Source organism: Melospiza melodia, chromosome 16 (assembly GCF_035770615.1).
Source record: "Melospiza melodia melodia isolate bMelMel2 chromosome 16, bMelMel2.pri, whole genome shotgun sequence".
NCBI classification, from domain to species: Eukaryota; Metazoa; Chordata; class Aves; order Passeriformes; family Passerellidae; genus Melospiza; species Melospiza melodia.
In genome coordinates this window covers 13,266,778-13,286,591 of record NC_086209.1, presented here as the reverse complement: position 1 = coordinate 13,286,591, position 19,814 = coordinate 13,266,778, and the positions used below count along the sequence as shown (strand labels likewise).

At 45.8% G+C, this 19,814-nt stretch overlaps 1 protein-coding gene across 10 annotated transcripts in view; it reads left to right on the top strand.

The window, feature by feature from the left end:
- MBNL3 (muscleblind like splicing regulator 3) overlaps positions 1–19,814 on the top strand; it is a 93,494-nt gene that overhangs the window by 13,051 nt on the left and 60,629 nt on the right. The gene's annotated exons all lie outside the window — the stretch shown is intronic.

Below are 19,814 nucleotides of genomic sequence, written 5' to 3'. Positions count from 1 at the left end.
CCAAAACCAGGGAGAGAGAGAATTAAAACGTGAGATCTGCTTGCTTATGACCTGAATCCCCTAATCACAGCCCCATGTAAGTGAAGGTCTTAGGCTGGGTTGAGTAGAGGGCATCTCCACCCAAGGAAATGTACATCCACTCTCTACATCACAGAATTGGAGCTTACTCCTGATGCAATGCAGTTAAAGAACCTTAAACCTTGCCTTAAACCAGACCTGCTGTTTGTGACTTTGCCTCCCCTGTGGCAGGCACATAGTGAGGGCATGGTGAAGAGAGGTGTGTGCTATCTGAGCTCCCTGTCCTCAGGACACCTACCCTGGGTGCCAGGAAATGGATCCTGGTGAGTCCATGCCTTTGGAACTGGTCCTTCAGTTCATGGCCTGGATTAAAGCCTTAATTGTAGATAAGTGTTGTGATGCTACTTACTGGGGAGTGCCATTGAGGCAGTTCATGCAACAGGGTGGCCACTTTCACTGACCCTGTAATTTCCTTTTGGCTGTGGCTTTTTTTCCTAGGGTATCCCACTAATGCCAAGCCCATGGTAATCCCATGGTGTTCAGTTTATTCCATGTTGTAACACTGCAGCCAGTGATGTAAGACTTGCTGGGGTTTTTTTCATGTATGTAGCTAAACTGAAAAATCAATTTAAAAATATAGGAAAGGAATTTCTTCCATTTTAAGCAGCATCAGCAAAGAAAAATAAAAGAAAAAAGAATTGTCAGCACATTTTTGGCATAGAGGTGAAGAGAAGATCATATTTTTATGGAAAGATACATAATTTGTTTATTTATTCGATGAGAGGTAGAGATGTTTCAGCTGAGGGATGGAGGAAAAAAGAAAAGGAAAAACAAGGAGGGAGGAAATCTAATGCTCTTTGCCTTTTGTAAAGAAATGCTTCAGTTTTTTCTTTTGAAGCAGTCTGGAAATTCAGGTTAGTCACTGTAAAGCTGAATAAATAATTTGTCTGAAAAGCACTGCCTAGCTTGCACACATAGCAGGTAGAAAAATTAAAATATCTCATGAAAGGACTTGAAAAGCACCTTTGGCTCAAATCTGTGGTACTGTAAACTGAGGGAGAACTCTGATTTTTCTGTTACCTGAGGATCTGGCTTTTGGTTTTAATCTCTTCTTCTCTCCCTCCCCTCCTCCTCCCACAATATGAAAGGTGTGTTTGTATGGAGGATTTCTTGCAGCACATAGTCAAGGACTGTTTCAGAGTTCAGACAATTTGATCCAAAGGCTCTTCCTAGCCTTGATGGAGTTTTGCTTTTACAGCTCCTGTGAATTAGGAGAGTATTGGTTCAGCATCGTGTCAGCTACAGATAATTGGGGTTTCGAGCATCGCCCACAAACACTTAACAAAGCACTCTGCAGATGTTTTTGAGACCTAAAAAACCTGCCTTGTTGCCTGAAGGTGGAATCCACAGCTAGCTGCCTTCTTGGAATAAGCAGATAACAAATTAGCTACTAATACCTTATTTGTGGTTTGATATTCCCACTGCTGCTACTGATATTATGTGAGGGTTTTGGGTCGCCAGGTGGAGTGCAGGAGCTGGATCCCACTCAGTGCTGATACCCTGTTTGTGTGGTGTGTTTGGGCAAGACAGGACGAGCTGTTGTCCATCCATCTCTAGCCTGTGCCTCCTGCATGTTGGCCACATGGGGTGGGGACAGCAGGGACCAGGTGTCCCCACCTGCTCTTGGACTATAGCACTGCAGCAGGTCACTGAGCTGTGGTACCTGGCTGAAGTCCTTTGTGTTCAGCTGGTGTCCTGAGTTCTGTTTCTGACAAAAGATGAACAAGTGCTCAAGGCCAGGTTGGACAGGGCTTTGAGCAGCCTGTTTTAGTGGAAGATATTCCTGCCCATGACAGAGGCATTGGGAATAAATTATTTTTTTTCATTCTAACCTTTAGATGAAGCTGGATATACCAAACTTGGCAATGGTTTCAGTGTGAGGCCAGAGCTGCTTCTGAGGAAACTTTGGGGACCATTGATTTAAGGTTCATGTCCCATTGGGTGAGCTCTAGGGTAAGGATTCAGCTTTCAGAAAGTACTGTGTGTTTTGATTTTGTAAGAAACAAAAACAACACAGAAAGTACTGTGTTGCTTTTTGGCTTTTGAACATGTGTGGTTTTAAGAACAATCAGTTCTGAGGGAGCCTCCTGTCAATAATGGTTGGTATTTGTGTAGGGTGATCAAAAGAGTCTCTGCAGGCTGAAGGGGAGAGAGCACAGACAGGCCCACGTTGGAGTCACTGTGTGTTCCCTGTGCCCTTAAGGTGTAGGATTAAGTTTGCAGAAAAGGAACGAGGTCAGGTCTAGACCAAGAAGTAGACTCTGGAGCCCAGCCAGGAGTGTAAGGTTTTTTCCCTGTAACAGCATCCTAGATGTGGCAGTTGTGTTGACTTAGCCGAAATGAGGCTGACATCTGTAGGTCAGGGCTGATTAAAAGGGAAGGAGGGTGGAGAATAGCTCTGCAGAGTAAAGAGGATTTAAAGATAACAGTGGAGGGAGATGTGTGGCCCTTCTTTGCAGAATTTGGGTTGGCCGTGGGAATCTGGCTGTGCCTGGGAGCAGGGACCTCCTGGTTCCCGAGTTCTCTGTGGCTGCTGCTCCAGTTCATGGGAGTCTTCTGACTGAGTCTGACTTTTTGGATACAAGTTTGACTTAAGCTTTCCTCTTCTGCTGTTCAAGGGAAGCCTCCCACACAAACCTTTGGCTTGGTGTAAAACCCTGCTGTGATGACAACACCCAGCCCTCACTTTGTTGTGTTGGAGGGTTAAGTGTCTGGGTCTCCTGCTTGGTGCAGATGAAAGGTGCTCTGTTGCTGAGCTGTGCTGTATGCTGGAGCATTATGTGCTGGAAGCTGCTTCAGAAAATGTTTCTGTGCTCCTTTTGACCTCCATTGTGTCTTGCCCAAATTCAGTTGTGCAGGTAGCTGAGGATGTTGGAGGCTGTCTCTTTTTTGAGAGAGGAGGAAAGAGGAGGGTGATGGCACTTCAGAAGCACTAACCCCATACTTTGGTAGAACATATTGCATATTTTGTACAGTATTGCATATATTGTGCCCAAAATTCTGCTTCATGATCATTAGCTGCTGCTTGCACATTAAGGATGTTGCTCTCACAAGTGCTCTGACACCAGGGATCTCTGTCCTTTGGGATGGGTGAGGTGACACAGCAAAAGTAGTATGGAGGAACATGCCACCTTCAGGGTCAGGAATGTGATTTATCTCAGCTTCTTGCCCAGAGACCTTCAGGAGCTGGTCTGCTGTTCTCATTTTTTTCCACAATGATTCCTCTCAGAAAAAATGGCTGATTTGATTAGATGAACACTTCTGTGGTATAAATCAGAAAGGAAGAGGGTGCTTAGCTTCTTTCTGTAGCAGGAGTTTTAGTTTCCAAATGAAAAAAACTTTCTTAGCATGGTAAAAATAGAGAATTACTTTATGGGGAAAGTACTTGCTTCCCTCCTGGCTCTGCTGGGCAGCCTTCAGCTGGGAGGAAGTGGGGAAATTACCCTCAGCTCCCTTGGACCACAACCAGTCCTAGTGGTTTTCCAGTGAAGTAACTAGAGCTACACCAGAGCTGTGCTTTAGTTCTTCAAAGTTAAGGGATAAATTACTCCCTTGAAAATGAAAACTGAATTTTAAATCCTGTCAGGCATGATGTCCCCTCCCTGTAGGACCTGCAACCCATGTGGCACTGCACCATGAAGCACAGGCCATGTTGGATGGTGAGATTCATCATGTTGGGGTGCTCAGTTCAGCTAAGCAGCATGGATAGCATGATCACCACTCACATCAGTCAGTTAGTAACTTTTATATTTGGAGAAATAACTGCATAAGCAGTAGTGGCCTCACATAGAATTCTGGGCCTCTCTGTCGGGGTACAGGCACCTATTTGATAATTTTGTAGAAAATAAATTATCTTGGCCTTTATTCTGGTCCCTAAATTCATTTTCAACTGTGACAAGAGCCAGGATTTAAGCGTGGGTTTCCCCAAGTAAAATGCAGTTAATTAGCCCACTCCATCATGCAGCCTTCTCAGTTAACAAAGGCAGTACACTCAGCCAGACAGCTCTTGCTCACAAGTGATGCTCACCTTTTGTGTAGCAGAGTGTGCTTGCTTAGAGCCTGGAGTCCTTGTTTGCATCCCTTTTCAGCAGTGCTTCTTAACCCCTCTGTGCAGCCCCATTGTAGTGCTGCCTGTCTCCAGTTGAGAGCCTGCTGGCACCAGGATGTGTTGAAGTTTGAAGGATGGTTTGTGTTACTGGTAGGGCTGTGGAGCTTTATCAAGGTCAGAGACTGCTGCAGGGTAAAGGGGAAGAGGGTTTCTACCCCAAGGAGCTTGTAGCCCTCAGGGTGATGTGACATTAGTGTTATTAGCTGTAAATTGGGAATGGGGTTCAAACAAAATTGGGGGGCAAAGTGAGACGGTTAAACCAGCTTGGTTTCTGAGTTGGAAGAAGGATGTATGATCCATTGTCTGGGGTCCTGGCGTGCTGTTCTCACCAGAGCAGATCTCCTCACACTGATAAGCTGGAGCTCAGCACCAAATGCTGCTCTGGTGGATCAGGTGTGGGGAAATAAACCAGCAAGGTTGCTGGGGGACTCTGCTGCACTGCTTGTGGCAATCAGGGGATGTGTTAGAAATTTCTGTTTGTCATCTCCCCACTGATTTGGGTTCAGAGGCTGGGGTGAGGCAGGGTGCTTCCTGAGCACTGCAGGTTGTTGCCAAGTTTTCTTAAATGGCCACTGACCTGAAGGAAGATCACTTAATTCTGTTCTTCTGCAAAGGAGTTGCTTGGGCTAAATGTTAAGAACTTTGAGTTTTCAGTATCATGATATTGTACAGATAGTTTCAAAATACTATTTTTCTTCCTTTGTGAATATCTAAATTTGACTGTTGTACCTGCAGTGTTACAGAATTTAGTAAACTGGGGAGAGGGACAATCCTTAGTTTAGGTGTAACTATTGGCTGTAGTCTGTAAAAATGTGTCTGCAATTTAAAAAACATAGGGAATTATTTTCAGATCCTGTAATCTATTTAAATGCAGGCTCTTCAGTATTTGGCTGCTTCCTGAAGACTGCACTCACTGATATTGTAATCCAGAGCCTGTGTGTGCAGGCAGTGCCATGTGGTTGAATGCAATCCTTGCACAAAAAATCATCTGTATGTAGATACTAGAATGTGAACAGTGATGTCTGTGTGAGTGGATAGCAGGTCACGACCCCCTGAAAATAGAAACATATTGATGTTGTAAGCAAAAGCTGTGGAGCATGTTTTCCTTGAAAATTGTTATTCAATGTTCTTCTTGCTGTCTTTTGAATTAAACATACTGTAAGAGTTGGTTTGCTGGAATTTTGACTGTTCTGGAGCACTGGGTATTGGGTAGTTATTATTAACAGCCAGGGAAGGTAGCATGACCTACTGAACAGACAGCAAGATGCACAGACACTAGCAGCAGGGAAATCTAAGACAACGCATGGAAAAATATGTACAAGGTAAAAGTTGCGCAGGCAGCCCTTATGCAGCAAATAAAGCAAGGTCTCACTGACCTTGGCAGCTGTACAGGGCAGTCTTTGCATAAGAATGACTTGTGCTTAATATGCTAGAGAAATTATTCAGGGACAAATATTCCTGTTTTCTGCAGCACTGGGGACAATGTCATCTTCCATCTCCACTCGCAGCACAAACACAAATACAGTGCAGATGGGGTACAAGGAGGACCTGGCCCTCCTCGGGCACAACCAGTTCTGCTTCCCATGGCCTAGAGAAAGATATTTGGTGCTGTCCTCCTGGCAAACTGGATCCAGTGCCTTAGAGCAGCCACCTCTGAGACTGGCAGTGGCTGGACAGAAAGGCAGCATGATGGGTGTCTCCTTAATTAGTCTGTGCAGTTTGTGTCTGCTAATAAGAGATCTGCTGGATTTGGAGATCAGAGGGGCACTTTGCTCTTGCTGTTGTGCTGTGTGGAGGCAAACAGGGGGGCTAGACCTGCAGGCTGGTTAAATGCCAGGAGATCCTGAGCCAGGCAGGCATTTCCTGTCGCCCAGGGCTCACAGGCAGCTCTTGGACAGGCCAAGCCTGGCTCACCCACTGTTTGGAGTGAGCAGGAATTACAGTGGAGCCTGTACTTGTTGGGTCCCTGCTTCAGAGCCCTCCAGCCAGGTGGGAGTGGGACAGGTGGATGTTGGAGCTGGCTGGAGTCTCTGCATCCCTACATCCAGTCCTTGTGCCACCACCATGGCCAAGTCTGTACCTGCACATCTCCAGTGGTGTTGCTTATTAAACTTGCTACTTACTCATTACTGCTGTTTCTCATGACTTTTCCCTTTTTCTTCCTCTTCCACTGGATGGATCAGCCCTGTAAATGTCCATGTTTAAGAGCAAAGCTGTCTTGAGTGTTTGGCAGAGCAGTGTCTCCAAGGTCTCTCTATCAGGAGAGGGTCAGGGATGGTGTTTGTTGATATTGATCATGGGAAATGTAATTAATGCAGGTATAAAGTGTTAAATGTTAAATTAAAATGTGAGATTTAAAGGCAGTCAATAGATCAATTCTGAGGCTGGGATGAAATGCTCACACTTTCAAACAATAATCAGATTTCCGATAAAATCTCGCTGTGTGTAATTAGAGGGGTTGAAATACTAAATCAGGTGTTAAGGGAGTGATATTTAGATTATGTTGAAAGAACAAAGATCCAGACAAAAAGAGCCCTCCTGTCTGCAGACAGAGCTCAGGCTGGGCAGAAATAGTGTGGAGCTTGGGGGATGTGCTGATCTAGCAATTAAAACTGCCAAGAGAGGAGAGTGATGGGAAAACTGCACAAATCTAGAATGCTGAACGTGTGCCTGGATGGAAACAAGACCATTTGGACCTCATAGTTCTCTTGTAGTCTGATAACATTTCTAAGACCTTGGTCCATCCACATGCACAGATGTTGACATCTGATGTGGTCTTGGTGAGCCTTCCAGAGGAGTGAGGACAGCATGTTAAAACCAACCCCAGCAGGAAGTACTGCCATAAAAAACACTTCCCAAGAGTTAAAAATACTAATTACCAACTGCCACCACATTTCAGTGGTATTCCAGCTGGTCAATAAGAGCAAAGGCATGCTGTTGATACATGTGTTAAGGGTAACAACTTAAGGAGAGGAGCAAATTTAGGCTTAGTGTCCTAGGGCACATGGCATTTCCAGGACATTTCTTTGAAATTTTTATTTTGCTCTACAATCCACAAAAAAGAAAGCAGAAAAGAGTCCAGAGTAACCAACTCCCTAGTTTAACTGGCCTATGAGTAATGATACCAAATAAGTTCTGCTTTAGCAGCAGCATCAAGCTTTGCTCTTCCAGTCATCTTAATTTCCTGATGCTGCAAGCTGTGCAGGAGCTGTGCAGGAAACATCCATTCCCTGAATATGTATCTTTGCTTTCCTCCCTAAAGGGATAATTCAGAATATGGGACAGACATAGTATTTACTGTGGGCATTGCACCTGTCAGGGTAACATTACTATGGAATGGAGGGTAAAAACCACTTCTCTGCTAGATAAAATGGATAAACTGGCTCATTAGCTCTGGGCACTTCCTTGCTAACCTTATCCTCTACCTGTGATGTGATTGTTTGTGAAGCTGTAGCTGTAAGGCTCTCCAGAGCATGTTTTAAGAGTATCTTCTCATTTTGTTTTATAATCCTGGTGCAGCCTCTGCTGTGCAGTTCCAGAGGTTGAGATGCTGGGCATGGATGTGATGTAACCCCACCCAGCTGGTCATCAGCGCCTTGGAAATGCTTTGTGGTTGTTATTGCTTAACTGCAAGCCCTGCCTTAGCCATGGGTTGAGCCAGGCTCCTGCTCACCTTGCTCCTTGCAGAGCAGAGGCTGAAGAGCAAATAGGGTGGTTTCAGCAGTGGAGAACTCTTTTGAGCTTTTAAATAAAGGTCTCTAAAATTTCCACCGTGGTGAGGCTGGGCTGAGGTAACCTGATCTTTGGAGAAGTGCCTTTGTGCTGTAGATTACAGAAGGGCTTCTTGATTCACAAAGACTGAATGCGGGTTAGTTAAACTGTAGCCATTGTATTCAAGGTCACTGTTAATTTTTTTAATTGCAAGCATTCTCCCAAGTCTGGGGTTGGAAATGAGACTTGCTGTGTCAAGCTCCCAGAAAGGGTTGGAAATTGTGGCATTTCATCCTGCAATTACTCTGTTTCACTCTGCCCCTTCCCTCTATCTAACAGGAAAATAAAGCTCTGTACATAGATTTTAAGTTCATTGCTGATACTAGAAGCCCAAAAAGCATGTGTCTCTGGGAAGAGCCTGATGCTCAGTCTCTGGCATATCATAAAATATCATAAAGCCAGCCAGGGGAAGGGCAGGGACATCACAAGGGCATCCCTGTGGCTCGGGACTTACAGGAGGTCTTTCCCTTCACATGAGTCATGGTGGAGCTCTGGAGGTCCTTGCCAAAAGGGAGCCAGTGGCATGCTTGAGGAGTCCTCAGGAGGAGTGGGAGCAACAGGGTGGAGATTGTGCATGGCTGCTGTGCTGTTACTCCTGGGCATCTGTGGGGGCTGCTGGATGTTTTCCCCAGCTGTAGCCCAGCTGGAAGGGAATCATTCCTCCACACTCCTGCTGCTCCTGCCTTCTTTGCCCATGCCTGCCTGTGGACAGGAGCAGAGGAAGGACCCACAGACAGCACACCACTCTGAAACATGATGTTTGAGGGCTTGCATGCTGGAGGGAAGTCCAGCCTCTCATGACTCCCTGTCAAGGAGCATTTTCTTGTCCTTCCTGAACCATTCCTGGGCTTCTGATTCCAGTCTTCTGGATTGTTTCCACCTATGTATTCAGCACATGCACAAGTAGGAAGCCTGCAGCACCTGACAGCACAGGAAAGGTGAAAGAGTGCTTTATGCCTGATCCTGGTCCACATTCCCCCTAAAGAGTTTTCCCTTACTCCTTTCCTAGACAGAATATCAGGAGGCAGAACAGAGATTCTAGTCTCTGGTCTTCTCAGATGCCTCACTGTTCCCTAAATAATACTCCCCTGGGTAAATGCTGTCCTTGCACGTTTTTAAGGTGAGGCTCCTCGCAGTCTCATTTCCAGCAGGCAGAGTTGGCTGCTCCTGCACTTGAGCTCTGGTGATCCTGGCAGAGCAGCGTCTGCATGGTGCGTGTGGCGAGTCCCAGTTCTGTTTTTTGTGACCTGAATGCATGGAACAGCTTGTTCTCTGCTGTCTGTTAACCCTTGCAAAGACACTTCCTCTTGTGCTCCTTCCTTCTGCATTGGCAGTGCTCAGCAGGGTCAGCTCTGCACTTCGGGTTTGAGGGCAGAGCCTGCGAGGGAGTTAATTGCTGAGTGATGATGGCTCTCTCCAGCTGAAGGTCTGCTCCCATGAGCTATTTAAGCCTCTGTTTCTTGTATCTCTGTGCCAATCAGATTAGCTGATGCCAGGAAACAGACCACAGCCTGCTTGCTCTTGAATGCACCCTTTTTCCTCCTTACCTGTTTATCCCAGTCAAGCCCCTTTCCGCTCTGCCTCGGTTCTTTAATTTAGCTTTGTTCCTTCCTTTTCATTTTCACAGCCTTACTCTGGCCCATCTTGTCTCTCTGAGGCTGCCTCTCTGGGTTTTGACATCCAGCCTTAACAACAGTCAGTCCTGTTTCCTGTCATAGTCATGACTGCTCTCTTTGCAGAGCCTTGTGCCCCCCTGCTCTTCTGCATTGAGCTTTTCTTGCACTTGATTCCCTCCGTGTTTACCCTGTTGTAGCTTGGATTTCCTTGGATTTCCTTTAAATTGCAGTAGAGAGATCCACAGCTCAGTGGGGCTGCTGAAGGGGCTCATTTTCCCAGGGAATCAGGTTGGGGAGGTGAGTGTGGCTGAGAACTGCCCCTCAGTCATTTCCCAGGGCTGCTGCCACCCCTCTGTCTGTGCACCCCCAGGCACCACTCTGCTCTTCTCCCAGCTGGACCCCTCCACTCAGTCACTGATTTTGGCAAGGGATTTGTTGTTAAAAAAAAAAAAAAGCTCTAAACCCCCTCAGGCTCGCAGGACCAAGCGTTCCAGCCTGGCCCTCTGTGCCAAAACAGGCCCATCCCCTGCCTCTTGTGAGGCCCCACCTTTATCCTTCTTCTAAAAATAAAACGCAATGACATTCCTTCCTAGTTACTCTGTTCTCTTATTCTGACCTCATTAGACTTTCCCAATAGAAAATTTCATTGAACTCCTCTATTAGTGGTGAAAACAAACAAGACCATTGGACTTCCTCTGGAAAAAATGCATCTATATAACAGGGACTTGCAGGGAGCCAAATTTCCACTGCTGAGTTTGTGCTGTACACATATGTTCCCTTGTATGCGTTTAGTAAACAAAGTTGTCTTCGCACTAAGAAGAATTTAAAACAATTTATCCTTTATATCTGATTTTCCCCCCCTTGTTGGAAGAAGATTGCTTCTGTAATATTATAAGGAGCAAAGTACTGTTAGCTGGGGTTACAAGAAAAGCCTCTTTTTTCCAGACCCTCTGAGCTAAATGTATTTTGAGGCTTATGTATGTGCGTGGACATGGGAATGATAGCCAGGTGATGGATTGCTAAGCCACATCATAAATTCAGTTTGTTGGACATCTCTGATTACCTCCTCTGCACTCTGCCCGTAATAATTCTCCTTCAAACATCCTTCTAATGTTCTTAACAGCAGCCAATTAAAGCAAAGACTTCACTTGCCATCTATCCCATCTTCCCTCTGCCATCACCCAAGCTCCTTCTCTTGGGTGAGGGGACAGAAGTACATTAATGGATAGTGGTTCAGTGTGTGTGCTCAAGGTTTAATGGAATATAACCCTACTTGGGATTTTTTTGCCAACTTTAAAATTCAGCTTGGACAGGCACCCATCCAGGCAGGGGTGGGTTCTTGTGTGTTTGCATGTGGCTGGGAGCTGCAGACTGCTGGCAGGAAGAGTGGGGCACATGGAAGACACTGTTCATCTGTACATCTGCCCACCTTCTTGGGCTCCTGGTTTTGATTCAGAGGTTTCATGCTGATTCAGATGCTTTCTAAAGAAAAGCATGCCCACAGGCATTAAGGGGGAAATTGAAAATAATTCAGGTCACTAAGACTTCCAGGGGGAGAGGAGTTACAGGTTGTGGTGTTACAGATGCAAGAGGGTAATGAGATAATTGAAGATCTGAGGATTTCAGTTGGTGTCAATGACTCAGGCATGTAAGGGAAAACAGAGGATATTCAGTCCCTGAAAAGTTGATTCATCCACCTGGCAGTGAGATGAAGAGTAATGAATAACAGATTTTGGGGTGCATGGAAGGAGGAGAGGCCAACACACTAACTCTTAATGGCTTGGGAAGTGCCTCAAGGGTGATTTTGACTTCCTCTTGCCTTTTTTAGGGCTTAGCTGTGCTGGCTTCTCTCTGCATGCACCCCTAAGCCCTGTTTCCCACTGGGGCACTGGACAGAGAGTAGAGTGAGTGGTGCTTGGTGCCAAAGTATGGTGCCAGAACTAGCCCTTAGACCTTGAGGTGCCTTTTGGTTTGGCTGCTGCCCTGTAAGTATGACAGCAGTGCCTCCCTTGCACGCTGGGAGGGTGTTTGCTGCTGCGCAAGCAGGATTGGAATTGTTGGACGTGCCTTTCATCCTGTTGCAGCCTGCTGGATTAATGGGGCAGATCTCTGTGCATGTGCATGCTTTCTGCTCTCTCTCCTCTATCCTGCTTTGTTCTGTAATGGCTGTGGGGTCTGAAACAGATCTGTTCATCTGCTGCTTGTGCAGCCTTTACCGCAGCAGTTTCTTAATGCCTGATTGCAGTTCCTGTGTTTTATCTGCCAGACATCACTGAGAGATGAGGAAGTAACAACCCCCCTTTGCAGAGGGATTAAGTGACTTGTCACTTGTGGCACCTGTGGCTGCAGCAGTGTGTGAGCCCCTGTTTCCAGGGTCCCAGTAGAGCATCTTTCCTGTCCAAATGATGACTGCCTGTGCAATGATAATGCCTTTGGGGTTCAGGACTAGGCTGGTCTGGATTTTTACTGGTATATGGAAGTGGAAAATATGCTCTCAGTTGCCACTATGTTTGGTTTTCCTGCTTTCCTACATGTTCTAACTTCTTTATTTTAATTCTGAAAGAAAATATTGTAAATACATTGGATGCTTTTGTTACCAGCCTTTCAGTCTCCTTCTGTCATTGCATATTTGATTTGCAGCCTGAGGATGCTGTTAGAGTTCTGAGTTGAGAAATAAGTCAAGGCTTTACTTTCTCAAGTCCTGAATTGTTTGAGAAATGTTTTGAGTACCTTTGTGCTCATGTATTCCTTTCCATGTAGCCCATAAATGATAGGTGTTTTCCCTGTTGTGCATGAGTCTCATTTTTAACACATCATGTAACTCAGATGGACTCGAATGTAGGAGCACAAAGACTTTGGAGCCCTGCCCTGTGCGAAGGGGAAAATTACTGTCTGGCCCAGAGCAGTGGCTTTGTGATGACTGCATTGTGTTCTGGTGTGCTGTGTTTGTACCAAACTGGTTCACTGCCAACTTACTTATGGCTTATCCAAGTGCTCAGTACAAAGAATGTTAAAAGAAAAACTTTTTTTGTTTTCTCTGAATTCTTCCAGCTGAGAAAGAATTCAAACCACAGTCCAAATGCTGTCTCCTCTTTCTGCAGGCCTGTGGTGACCAGGTAGGGCAGTTAACACTGAAGTGCCTTCAGCTGTAGTGTTTGTAGGAGCATATATGTACTTATAGAAGATACGATATGGAACCTACAGGGAATGTGCCTTTTTATTGGAGAAAAACTGTCTCTTTGAGCAGAAGGCTCTGTGATTGAGAAGTCTGGAGTGGGAATTTTCCAAGCACAAGTATGTAGGCATGGGCAGAGGTACCTATGAAGCACCAGACCTGGGTTGGTCTCCTCTGTGTATAGAACACATCTCCTGACAGTCCCAGGCTGCCTCTGCAGCACAGTAAATGGCTGAGCTGGGCTCCTGTTTCTGTTTTTCTCCTGCTTGACAGAGCCTGTCTTGAGGGCTAGGATCATGCTTGGAGCTTAGGAGATACCTGTAGGTCATTCCTGTCAGCAGAATCCTGGGAAGGGCAGTTGGGTAAAAGCATTCCCTCCCCTCAGCTGTCCCAAACACATGCAGACACTCACCTGATTGGCAAGGACCTTGGGGGTTTCTTGAACACTGAGTAGGATAATCAGATAGATTGTGGGATACATCTGCTTGATCCTATTTCTTACGATTACGTGGTGGGGAACAAGCCTTAATGAGCCTTGGCCTTTCCTGTCTCCTCTGCAAATTTGTTTGACTCAATTGAGCTCTCTTTGTGTGAGACAGCTCTCTTTGTGCTTGGATATGGAAGCATCCACCTCTGAAGCTGGCTGTGCTTTGAGACAGGGTTTGGATTAGCTGACCTCCAGAGATCCCTGCCAACAATTTTTTTTTCCCTTTTCTTTTGTGTTTGCAGCTGGTGTAATTGTGGTCCTAACCCCTCCCAAGCGGTGCTGGCACTGGAGAGGATTTTAGCACTGTCTCACAGCAAGTGCAGTAGCTGCTTCTGCACTGCAGAGGAAATGCTCCTTTCGGGTCAGCCACCCGCTGTAGGGCGGGTCCCTGGCCCTCTGCACTGGGAACTTCCCTCATGTAGGAGGCCAGAAGGGATTTGCCAGGCAGGTCCTAATAAAAGGGAGCATCCTTCTCCATATGTCTCTTACTGGTGATGGCTTTAGTCAAGCAAAACTCCCACTAGGCTGCCTGTGATCAGCAGAGCATCCCCCAGATCCCACAGGGTGGGATGTCAGTGGATCACTATCAATGCTAGTAGAGAGCTGGAGTATGAAAGGGGTCTTGACCTCTCACTGGCTCCAAATAAGCTGATGGCAGAAAATCAAAAGCCCAAAAGAACAGAATTGTGCACGTGTGGTTATTCTAACAACAAATCTATTTAGTGAAAGAGGGGGAAGTTCCCTTTGAAGCACCGCAGTGCATGCTGCCCTGGAACACCCTATGGAAAGGTATTTGTTCTGCCAAGGCACGTGTGTGGGTCCAGCACAGCAGCTTCTGTGACTTTGTTCAAAGACAAGCAAATAAACAAAAAAGCTCCTTAAACTACAATGTTTTTGTAGTGCATTTTTGGCTTAGAAATCCCCAGCAGATAGTGAGAAATAACTCCCAGCCATTTGCCTGTGGAAGCATTTTGGAACTAATCCTGTAGGAGTGAAGGGGAGAGGAGTTCCCTGAACTTTGGTGGACAAGAACAGTTGAGGGTTCAGGAAGAAGGAAAACAGACCAAAGATTTCAGGTGGCTGAGGGAATAGGAGCACCATAGCGCACATTGAAGAATGGTAGATTTCAAAAACAAAGGAAATTTTTCCATACTTCCTTAAACTCAGCATTAATTTTTCCTGTGATTGTTTGCTTCAGGGTGTAAGTGTGGAGAATTGCATGTACACAAGGGAGGATAAAGTTCCCTGCATTTGTACATTCTTTTTCTCTGCAATGAAGGGCTTCCTTCCCTCATGCCACTTTATTTTGCATATTTTCCTTTCCTCCCCTCTTTGTTTTTTTCAGTTGCCCACCTCAGCATGTAAGAGAATGCTGAGGTTGTGTCAGGACAGCTCAGAGCAGTGGGAAGCACCCAGAGGCCAGTGATGCATGATCCATTTTCCCAAGGCCACTGCTGCCCTAAGCCAGCAGAATGAGTGTGAGGGAAGAAGGACGAGTGTTAGTGGTTCCTTCAGCACAGGTTTGTGTGGTACCTGCACGCCCAAACATCCACCCTGTCACTTCTGTAGTGAGTTTATGTCCTGAAAATGAGGCTTTTCCATTACAGCAGCATTGGGGGTTGTTTTGCTTGTGTGGGTTTATTATTTCTGTCTGGGTTCTGCCATCCTGTTCTGAACAGACGGCGCTTGGAGCTGAGTTGACTTTTTGGCATGCGTTGTGACCCCTGGTGATTCACGGCCCCCAACATCTGTGATTAGACCTTGAACAGAAACTTTTCATGCATGCCCATGGTAGAGGAAACTTGCTCTTTTTCTGAGTAACTGGTAGAAGAACAAAAGGAGGTTTATTTTCTTTTAGCTGTAAAGGTCTACCTTAAATTAAGTAAACTGCTCCCTGAGGGAGAAAGTGTCCAGGTACAGAATGTTCACAAAGGAAATATTCAAAGTGTCTGCTGTGTCCCCGAAGTGTTTGTTTTAAAGTATGCGAGCCAGAGCAAAAAATAGAAGATTATTTTCTAATTTGAAAGCAAAAATACCTCTTGCAGGTGACAGAAAATAAATTGACCTTCTTTTGGTCCTGACACTGCAGCCCATTAAGGGCACAAGCGCTGAGGAGCCCTGAGAAGCTGCCATTTCTGGGATGGCTCCGGTGCCAGCGCTCAGCCCCGCTGTGTGCAAACTGTCACTGTTCCACCTGCAGAGGAGTCGTGTCTGTGGGAATCTGAGCACTGCTGTGCTTTATGTGAGGTAGGGAAAGAGCACTGCCATTGGTGCTTCAGCAAAGGAGGATCCATGCCTGGACTTTATGGGGGTTATTTTTGTGGTTTCTTTGGCTGTCATGAAGCTGCACTTCTGCATCAGTCCCAAGTAAAGCCTTGTGATCCAATGGTGATAGCACCTACCTTGTCATGGGCTTTTCGAGGCCCAAAATGAACTTCTCTGATGTCAGCCAACTCATCTAATGTCACTGTGTTCCTGGCTTGGTAGACCCTAGATGAAGATTTTTAAACTTTTTTGTTTCACCTCCTCACTAACTTGGAAATGTGCACTATCTTAAGTCATGCATCACTGCCAATAAATGTAACACTAGAACAGTTTTCAGTAAAACCTTGCCTTTGACTATAACTTTTTGGTTCCTTTGATAAGCAAGGATATAGTTTCATGTGTTTTTTACTACTTGCTGTGAAAGTGGAAGAGAAAGCAAGGCTGTTGGATGGGTGGTGGTATACTCCACAGAGTTTTCTTTCTCTTTCAGAACAAAACAGTTCAGTGTGCTATTTTCATTGCTCCCATTTCTCTTTGCCTTGCAGTGTTTCCAAGAACGCTGTGTTTATTTGGAGGATTGTTTGATAATGGAAACATCTCACTGCTGTTTGGGTGAGGAGTTCCCTGTTCTGGCTTATCAAGGATGTGGTGATAGGCACACCAAGTTACAGAATCATCTCAAAGGTGCAAGGACTGATGAGTGAGTGTGGCATTTGTACTGCCAGCTGAATTTAGTGCTTTGAGGAAAACCCATAGACTAAAGTATTTTTGGGCTCTGACAGTATCTAGACACTCAGTGAACATTAATAGTAATATTTAGTTTTAGTGGAATTGGCATAAAATTGGACATCTTGATTTTGCCAGCACAATTTCTCTATTGCTATGCCCCGAGGGCATCCATCCATCCATCCATCCATGATGGGTCTGAATTTTCATTTACCATAACTTGCAAAACCAGGTAAAGCACACTGCAGCCTGGCAGTGTAGGGCTGAGCTTGGACTCAGGAGAGCCCGTCCTCAGTTCCATGGTCACCTGCTGTGGTTTGAGTGGAAGAGGAGCATGGACAGCATTGCATATGACAAAAAATGGGCACGGCTGGAACTTACCTTGGAAAAACTCCAGTGTGTCTGCAGTATCCCTGTTCCTCTTCAGGCTGAGGGAATAGCTGCTGTTCTTACTGGACTATGAGTTAAGGCAACAGCATTTCTGTTTCCCAACTGAGCAGTTGTGACCCAGAAATCCTTGAAAAACAGTAAATGAGGAACCCACCTTGGCACTTCTACTGAGTCATTTTTTCTTAAAAAAAAACATGAGAAAAAAGAATAAAAAAATCTCTTTTAAATAGCATCATTTACACTTGGGAGCTGCTCGAATCCGTCCTGTCACATAAATTACCATTTCTGAACTCGGCTGTCAGGAAGTGTCCTCACAAGTTGACATCCATGGGGGCTGTCTGTGGAAGGGGATCAGTTTCGTGGCAAGCAGGAGGAATTCAAGCGTCAAGTGCAATACGCTCGTGCTTGTGTTACCTCAAGCAGTCAGGGCATCCTAGTCCCGCCAGAGGCGAGCCCTGCTGTGACCTTTGCTCCTCAGACTGCCCTTGTTCCCCTGCACTTTGGTGTGTGTAAGGCTGGGGCTGACATCTGGAGCAAGCCCCATCCTCCTGCAGCTCAGGCAATTAGAGCCTGGCCCAGCAAGTGGCCCTGGAGCAGAGACTTCAGGGATATTGTAGTTTCTTTACAGGGATAAAGGCCACAGACTTTTCTCTCAGCTCTGCTGCTTTCTCCAGCTTTGATGCGGATGCCGTTGAAATGAGATTGGCTCATCTGGTAGTGGAGGAGCTGAGCCCTGCCAGACAGATCTGGCTTGCTGGGAAGGGTTCAAAAGGCAGCACCTACCCTTTGTTGTATTTCCTGCACACTAACAAAGCCCCTGATTTCTGGAGCTACTTTTTAATCCTTGTAGGTTGTATGTTGGTTTTGGCATGCATGCTTTTTTTAAAATTCCTTTTATTTGAAATGTACAGGAGAACAAAGGGAATAAAATGCCAGCCACCCCACACCCTCCATCCCCAAAAAAGTGTAATACAAGGGAATTGTAAGGGTGCATTCTGGTGAGAACAGTTGTTTGCTGCCAGGAGTTGGAACCTGGAGAGCTGGAGCTGTGTGCTGTCTGTGGCAGGTTCCTGGTGAGGTGTGCTGTCCTTGGGCTGTGCGTGGGAGCCTCGCTGCAGCAGAGTGCAGCGCTCTCTGTGATGTCAGCCCTGCATGCACGCATTTCCAGCCTTCCCCGTGACCACACGGAGAGGGATTTGCAGCAATCCAAACACTGACAGAACTGTATTTGTTGACTTGCAGAAAAGCCTAACTCGTGCTCCTCTGGGCTGTGGTCATGTAAGCCGAAGCACGATGGCTGCTGCCTGTGCTTGCTGCCCTCCCAGTCCTGACAAACCTGTGAAGCAGATTCATTTGTTTAGGCCTTGATTCAGCAAAGCACTTAAGTACATGCTTCAGATTTTCTTTCCAGAAAGACTGTTGGCATGCTTAGAGTTAAGCATGTGCTTAACTGCTCTCCTGAGTGCCCAGCAGACAAGTGATGGGGCAGTGTGTGTGCTGCTGCAGCGCTCTGCCAGGTGCTTTGCAGGCTGCAGAACTGCGGTATGAAAAATATATTCATTAATTTGGATCCTTCCAGTACAGGAGCTCTAGTGCCAGGGCCTGAGATGAGTCAATCCTTCTGCAGGGAGGTGGGGTTGTTTCCACAGCACAGAAAATTTCTTGTCTCTTGAATGTTGCACAGATGAGTGTGCCCTTCTGCAGGGTGTGGTGCAGGGGCACTTTCCATCAGTTGGTTTGTTTCTTCCTCCAGGAGTTGTAAGGAAAAATATCCGCCATGTTACATGTGTCTGAATGTTTTGATATTTGTAGTTTAATGTTTTGTAGAATTCATTTGATTTAGCTTTCATTAACGTGATGCCCTTCATTTTGAGGACTGAGCAGTTTAGTGCAGCCATGTACCTGTGGGCAGTGTATGATCCTGAGCTGCATGGTTTGAGAGCAAGATCAACATTTGGTTTGTTACACTGGGATTTCCTGATGTTCAGGGGCTGGGAAGGGCAAATGTTACTACACTGAAATGTTACTACACTGTTTGGACATCTTGGTGTTCGGTGTAACTGTGTGTTAAGTCAGACCCATCATATTCTATCCCCAGCATTAAGAGACCCTTACTTCAATTGGGAGTCTGAAGCTGTGGAATAGGCACTCAATCCACAAGATGGTTGTATTTCAGTCTTCTCAGAACAACTTCTGAGAGCGCATTCTTTCTAATCCCCACCCATATCTGACCTGTTCTAGCTCGTTCTTAAGAGCTGCACCCAGCTAGTCCTTAGCTCCCTGCAGAAGGTTTCTGCCCATCTTTTCCTCTCTTTTGCTTTCTGAGCTCATATGAACAGGGAGCCCACATATCAGTGAATGGGATTCCTGTGTAAATTTGCCCTGTTTGCAAAATTGGAATTGATTTAGAGCAGCTCTTCTTTACAAAACCCAAAAGACACGAGCATGGTTAGGTGTGCCTTTTTTCCTTCTCTTTGAAGTTTAAAACACGCTTAACAAATATGATGTTTGCAGTGTCTGTTCCCCGCCTGATGTGCAAAAATGCAAAGGTCCCTCCAGAAGCATGGGTCAGACCAAGCTTTGTGATGATGCCTCAAGCTGGATTGCAGGGATCTGGGCAGGTTTTGTTATCAACTTGAGTCTAATTAAGCCTAGAAAGTACTTGCAGTGTAGGTTTAACGAGTGTTGTTTTTTCTAAATTGAAATTATTCGATCTGTGAATCAAACAGCCTCTGTGCCCCACCCCCTGCTGCCGATGACAGCCTCTTCCCACACTTCTTCCTTGGTAGCATTGTTTCCATTGTTTCCAGCTCCAGTAGGTTTCAGTTACTGATCAGTGTAATTGCAATAACACACCAATAATGAAAGAGGAATTTAAGCTTCCTTTTTTTGTACTTGAAGGCTCTTCTCCTACGAAAGCTCGAAATCTTAATAGCAGTCACACAGGGCAACATCCCGCGCCTGTCAAATGTTGCAAAAGTGGACGCTCGTACTTTGGGAAGATAAAGGGCTGGATTTTGGGAACTTGGAAACAGCCCAATCCTATCAGGCGGCAATGGTACAGCTAATATTAGAATGGGAGACTCTAGAGACAGCTTAACATTTTGGTGGATGCCAAGGAAGCCTTCAACTGGAATGCATTGAAAGTTGTTTGTTGTATAACACGAGTTGCTGGAGTCAGAGTAATTCCGAGTTGCC